Genomic DNA, 8,071 nt, shown 5'->3' on the forward strand with positions numbered 1-8,071 from the left:
TTACATCAAATGTTAATCAATGACAAAGTAATAATTAAAACACCGTGAGAGCAACGTGACTGGTACGGTGTCACATGATGAAACCAAAGAGATTTTTACGTAGGACGATTTTTCTTGTAGGGCGATTATTTTGTTTTGTACGAGCTCAAGTATGCATTCGAGGGAGGGAGCCTTTCCCTTATTGCTAAGAATGAAATTGCGAAAGCATTCAGATAATGCACAAAGAATACCAGCAGTTAAATAAGATATATCAGGAGGGAATTTTAAGTAATTAAGATAAACAACGATGAACATTTTTCTACCTACATTAAAGTACTTAAAATCTTGATAACTCTAGTGTATGTTTACATTAGATGATATTTACGAATACTGACAAATTCCCATGGAGATGATATTTACGAATACTGACAAATTCCCATGGAGATTTCATTAAAACAAAGACTACACAAAATTATATCTCCCTTTAAAATACGGGCTTGGTGAAGGTTCGCCACTAATGTTTATGGAATAATCTGACAACTATACCGTAGTCCGATATTAAAAGGGGATTAGGCTGAAGGACAACGGCACAACAAAATGTCGACGAGGAAAGATGGCTCCTGTATTATATAATAGTATAATTTAGTAAAGCTTTTTTTTGTGGTGATTAAATTTTGCGTTTGCGTGCCTAACGACTTTTTTGCGTCGATTTAATTTTGCGATTTATGGTAAGACTGCTCTATTGTTGTTGTAGTTTATATTTTCTTTTCTTTTATTTTTGCGGAAAAATTTTTCTTCGTCTTTGAAATACGTGAAAATAAATTACAAACGAAAATAAGTTGTATTTTAGTATTGTCTATAGATAAAAAAAATCAATTCTATAAATGAAGATAAAACCAGATAACACTTGATTACACTGTCTCTCAGACAAATACTTTTTTTAAATTATGTTTTAAATACTGCAAACCAACTTTCTTGCGGTTTACTTTCGCGAATTTCGCGATCCAAATAAATTCGCAAAAATATATCTCCACGAACTAACATCTACATCATTGATACTGATAGGAATTTCCAGTCATTATTTTAAAAAAAATCCGGGAATGTTAATTTTCGCAAATTTGATTTGAAATGTAAATCGCGAAAGAAAGTTGGTTTACAGTAATAACTGTACAAATAAAGAAAATTCAAAAAGATGTAAACATTTTAAAATAATTAAACTCGCGTCATTTTTTAACCAGTGCAGTGTGGTACAAATTACCGCATTGCTGGTTATTTTCGAGGGCACAAATTGAGGTTTTCGAAAAATAAGAAACGAATATTGAATATTAACGGATTTTAATTTCGGGATTGATATGCATGTACAAAAAATGTATATGATTTACTCTTTACTTATTATTTCACATGACAAATTTGCACGACTGCGACAAGGTCCTGCGATATCGTAAAAGTGCTATTTCCGCTGAAATCACCGACTATTTGGCATTCCTTATTCGAAAAAGTGCATGATAATATTATATAAATGTATCGATCCAATTTCGCATGCTTCCAAGCTCCAACTTTCCCCATTATGACTTCGGGTGAAAAATTGGTCGTGGACATCAATGATCTAATGACACAGGAAGAAATAAAAATGTATAATGAACGACAAATTCTGCAAATTTCGGATAACTTAAGATCACCATCGAGATGTCGTGCTACAATTGATTTTCTAAAATACATTTTGTGTTCTATATTTGCCGCTATAAAATCCTAGATATTCTCAAGAATTGGGTCGAGTGAGCCCACAAATGATTCTTAATTTCCATGACAATAATAGCGAATATATTCTAGTCACGGATTATGACAGTTAAGCTCACACATGCGTCATGTGATTAACAGGTCTGGATGGCGGTGATGATGAGTTGTTTGCAGTAATTGGTTTTACCATGGTTTAACAGTACAGTATACGTACCTGCTTTATCGTTTGATATGATTTCAGAGTGATTTTCACTTCTAGCGTCACTGTACACAGGCCACCAGGGAGACTGAAGATGGATGGCGTGGAAAAGTAGATTATAGAAAGGACGAATGCTCGAAATATTGACTTCCGTGTTTTGATAGATTCGTTTCCCTGAAATTACTTTTTTGTACCTCTCTTTTGTCTTTCTTGTACTTGCATTGGAGGTAGAATTTTAAACATGTCCTGACATATTACCACTAGTCTTCCACCTTTAGATCGCGAGTTTAAAACATACTTTGGGCAGTTTTGATGTACTGACATCAGTTCAAGAGGTTTTTTTTTACGGATACAACGACTTTCCTCTATCTCCTTAGATTGGCATGGCCTTAGAAGACCCTGGATGTTTATAGTACGTGATGCAAAATTAACACAAAACAAACTTGCAATATTAAATGTGAAAACGTCATTTCTTTATATGTTGTTCGCTTACACAATGTGAATACAACGCGACTTGTTCAAAACCATAATCTCTTATTATTCAAGCTTTTCAAGAAATTCTAACAGGGCCACAACAAGCCCGCTATTAGAATTTTTGAAGTCTCCTTCAGCTGTGGATGTGGATTACCGATATATTTGTTCTTAAAGATAACGAAAAAAGACGTTTACATACTCCATAGGGTAACAAGGACAGTTTTAATGAATATGAATTACACGCGATAAGTTCTAAAAGTGTTATTTTTTATCATTTAACCGGTTTAGCGTTATTTTACATAGGTATTCTGTTGGCATCAAAGCTCCGATATCCTAAACAGTTTGTAGATCATTGGACTACACACGAGATACATGTAAATACAATGTTGATGTGGTTTTAACCTTATTACGTGATCATGGTAAAAAGAGAAGATTTTATCCTCAAAGAACCCCCATGCAAACGTAGTGTGATGAACTAAACATCGCATTAGATCGTCCCAAATTGGACACTCGTTGAGCCAGGGGATATACTTTCACGGATCATAACACTCTGAGTGCAAACACGCAATAAAATAATTAAAATTTCCGAAGAAATAGCGAGCGTTAATTTCAACATTTCCATAAATGAAAGATGTACTCGTAAAGTTGAAAGGTATGAACATCCACACGACTTCGATTGAGAATGATGCTTGATAGACATAACGATGTATTTGGGATGAGTTCCGTTCTGTTGTCTCAACAAACTCCCACCCTCCATTATAATGATACGCGCAGATCAGGCGGACAGCCATGAAGGATTTATGGTTCTGTCCAATATTATGCAAGTGAGAATCTGAAAGCACAAACAGAGAACTATATACTTTCTAATGTGTTTGGCTTATGATGGTATTAGTTTTGTTTTACATTGTCTGACATTGTAGAATGAAGACGTCTTGTTCTCTACGATTCACGGCAAAACGTTTACCACTGGAAATATACACCTTGCACAATTTTTTGTGTAGCTGTCTAAATGGTATAGACTGTACCGAACTGTTTAGACATCGACAAACAATCTCGTTTATGACAGAAAGACTAAAATAGAAATAATATATTGTATGAGATTTATTTTAAGGATGATATAAACGATGATACCATCAGTTTTAACAGTGTAATGTGTGAGTTAGGCAGTATAATGTAAATGCATATTAAGTGAAGAAAGTTGAAAACATTCTTTCAACCCTGTTAATGTCGGAGCAATGTATTGAACAGTTCATTTTAGTTCAGAATCCAATACAAGGTGGAAACCCCACGTTAAAGTTCAGCATAGTGGTAGATCTTTAAGATTTTCAATAATCAGTGGTATGCGATGACCTTGAAACCAGCGCTATAAAAAGCACCAAACTTAATTTTTTTTTTAAAACCTGAACAGTAACAAACCTTATATAAAAAATGTCATCTATGGGAAATCATTAATTTTCGGCCCCTATATTACATAATTTATTTCAACTGAAACTAAATGTTAAGAATTACGATGCATAACTGCTAGGTATTTTTATCACCATACATTTTTTAAGATCCGTTACCACTTTATACGAAAGAGGTCTAATGTATGCTTACGGACGTTCCGTTCCATATGCTTGCAACAGAAAAACGTTCACTGGTAGTAAATGGAAACATATAATAATTCGTTGATCATTGTTCTATTTCTCGCAAATCTAGTTCACGTTTATACCTTTCCTCGCATAATCCAATTTTGTTTATGATAATGACTTCACTATTGAATCTACAATCTAGGTTTTTTTTCATGTTTAGGCTGGTGTTTTAATGCAATGGTAAAAATACATTTTTCAACATCTTGTGTTCGTAGAAATATCACAACTACGTCAAAACTTCGTGTCACGTAGCAAATTCCCACAAAAGTTTGCAAACAAAATTTATTTCTTATCCCGATGAAATTAAAATATAGTGACATCAATGTTTATAGTAAATCTCCCAGACTGCTTGATAAAATAAAATACGTTTACACATACAATTCTATTGATTTTCCAAAGGATTATTTTTTCAAATCAATACGCAACATCAATACTTTATTGTGACATCACGATCACATCGGATTTCCGCGCAAATCTCGGGATTTTTTTCATACTAGTATGAAAATAATGAATCGACCAATCAGAAAGCTAAGTTTAGAATGAAAGCAAAGAAAAATTAATGATAATGTTATATTCGTGAATTCTGATCAATGTTCGCAATTGAAGACAAATATAGGAGAAATCAAATTAAATATGACCTTTGACCTTTGACCTTACCATGAGCACTGAAAAAATATCATATTCTGAATAGCATACAATAAGCAGCTGACCCTAATAAATCTTCATGCAAAAATATAAAACGGCCCAAAGTGATACCCCTCTTTTACAATAGTGGTAATGGTGTAAAGTAAGTAACTTTTTGAAGAACAATACGTGTTCTCTGCTTAGGGTTTTGATAGAGACAAAATACCGTTTGTCAATTTTGGAGCATCTTTAAATATCAATTACCATCCTATGTGAAAAAAAAAAGAATTTTAAACTATAGTGGAACCCACTTAATTTGAAATCGGTTAAATTGAAATACTGCTAATTAATTTGAAATGAATTATAATACATGTTCATACATATCCATTGTCTTTATCCTTAGTTTTATTGAAATCTTGATAATTTGAAAAGATTTTCCATTCCGTGTGAAGTTCAATGTTTCCAGGTTCTACTGTAGTTAACTCAATCAATATTTGTAATGTGTCGGTTATATTCGAAAATTGGCAAGAAATTATATTTTTGTCAACTTGAGGAATAAGTTTAAGAATTTCAATAGCAGAAATTCATAACACATTTCTACTAGCAAAACACAAGTCAGCGTCGTGGTGTACCATTAAAGGAGATTTTTTTTCATTTATTTTATTTTTCCAAATTTTTATCAAACAGAGTTATATAAAATATAAACAAGATACAACTTTCATTCCTAACACAAAATATATAAAGGAGAAATATTAATAACATGAATTTTTGTTGAATTTTTATTTCTTGTCGCGACAAGAAAAAAATAACATATTGGTAAGTATTGTTTTGTTATTGCTTATCAACAGACATTGATTGTTTGTATCGGGTTTATTTTGTCCGCAATAAACCCTAAGGCTAGAGACGATTCCGAAGTCTGTCATAATGTATGTCCTGGGTATAAAATATCTAGGTTATATCATTTTCCTAGACTATGGTGAGTAATACCTCCGGATAATTTTTTGTATTATTAATTTTGGTTGTGTTAGGTGTCAAATGTGAAGCGATTTCATTTTTGGTTTTTTTGTTGTTTTTTTTGTATTTCACATATATGTTTTATCGTTAAAAATGCATTGCAATTGTGCGTGAATGTTGAAGGCAAAGGGGGGAAATTTCGAGCATATCATCTTTTGCCGATCAAATATATATTTGAGCTCACCGCAGATCTATTAAATATGTTAACGTCTCACAAAGTACATTGGATTGCATCTTTCAGTTGACATCGTGACTGTGAAACTGTGAAATTCGCACTCTGTAATTCCACTTAAAGATGTGACCATTCCACTGACGAATAATTTTTGATTTACTCAACTAAAATTCATAAAAAGTAGCATATCTTTTGAAACTGAAAGAAGAAAATATAAACGAATCTTCTAAAAGTGTCGGAAAAGAAAGGCACCCATGAAGTTGAAAAACAACGATGATACATTTTCCAGTCAATATATGGTATTTCATTTTGAAGCGCCCTATTTTCTTGGCGACATCAAATTAGGTTTATTAAGTGCCACTGAACGATGACAATTCAATCTAAATAATGAAGCATCACTATTGAATACCTCGTAAACCATTCGAGAAATCTGCTATGTTTTCATCCTCACATTGCATGCTTTTAAACATTCCTTCTCATCATTAATATACCTTGGAGTAATGTTATCGCCTTCCGAATCTCATCTGTGTACCAGGATTGTTGAAACTTAATTGAAGTTTTAATAAAACTTTTACAAATAAATGATGTTTGACGTCAAATTGATATATGCATCCTTGAAATTGTACTAATGACTAAATACGACTTGTCGCGTTCGTAGTTAATCACATATCTCGTTGTCAAGGACGGCCTCATTACGGTAACGAGACCGAGGTCTGATCTCTTCTGAATAATAGCCAATCAATTGACTTTCGTGGCGCGCGACCATCTCAGTCAACTAATTTGGCTGCAACAATCTGAAAAAATTCGTAACAAGTTGAAGATGGTATATGTATGGTACTGCTAACCTCCGATATCATCATTGATGTTATGTAAATCCCTTGATATACTGTGTCCATGTAAGAGACTTCAAAGTCTAAATTTACAACGAAAGCCAACAGGGACAATTAACAACTAGGCTGTTATAAAAATTATAATCAGTCTAGATACTATACACTTATTATGACTATTATTTAATTTCGCTTGGTCCTGTCCAACGACGTTTTGGTGGCGATTTAATTTCAAATTGACCTAGATTAATATGGTGGATGTCAATATGCCCTACATTAGTATGGTGGATGTCACTGTGGCCTACATTATTATGGTTGATGTCACTGTGACCTACATTATCTTGGTTGATGTCACTGTGACCTACATTATTATGGTGGATGTCACGGTGACCTTTATTATAATTATGGATGTCACTGTGACCTACATTATTATGGGTTATGTCACTGTGCCTTACATTATTATGGTTGATGTCGCTGTGACCTACATTATCATGGTGGATGTCTGTGTGACCTACATTATTATGACGGATGTTGCTGTGACCTATTTTTGTACGTCAGAAGTCGCTATGACCTATATTTGTATGCTGATATAGGTATAACCGAGATTATTCGTTGTAATCTATATTAATATGTCGATATCGCTGTTACCTAGATTTGTATTACGGATATTGTCAATGAATACAAGACAACATACAGGAGAACCATATTACATTCTCCATTGAGATTGTAACTAATTTCAACTAAAAAAATCCATAATATATTGGAGAGCTAAGATTGTATTATCTTTGGCCTATCATTATCTCAATGATTTAGTTGGTTAATTACATGAATAATCTGTTTGATTAAATTTTCTTTGTATAGTGCTTCCGGTATCCCACTGAAGCATGTTGTCAAAGACACAGACCAAGAAATTAGAACATCCAACCGGTCACATTATACTGGCAACCGGCGAACCAGTCGTCCCACTCACTTTAAGCTGAGCCCTAAGCGGGAGCCACTTTTTATAGACTCTGGTGTGTCGCAATCATTCGATCACCAGCCCACAACTTATGGGTCTCCAGAGGTCGGTGACTTCTGATTAAATACATTGGTCTTCTTCCAGAAGCATCGACACATGACACATCATAAATAATTAAAACCTGTGATATGATCTGTAATATCTTCTTGGTGGTATTTTGTATTACATTTATAGTAGATGTACCATATCTGTTACATACATATCGTATTTTCTCATCAAGAACATGTTTAGCTCGTACATAGAGCTTCGGCCAGCACGTACATAGAGCTTCGTCCAGCTCATATATAGAGGTTCGGCCAGCACGTACATAGAGCTTCGTCCAGCACATACATAGAGCTTAAGCCAGCACGTACATAGAGCTTCGGCCAGTTCGTACATTGAGCTTTGGCCAGCATG

Source organism: Argopecten irradians, chromosome 5 (assembly GCF_041381155.1).
Source record: "Argopecten irradians isolate NY chromosome 5, Ai_NY, whole genome shotgun sequence".
Classification (NCBI taxonomy): domain Eukaryota; kingdom Metazoa; phylum Mollusca; class Bivalvia; order Pectinida; family Pectinidae; genus Argopecten; species Argopecten irradians.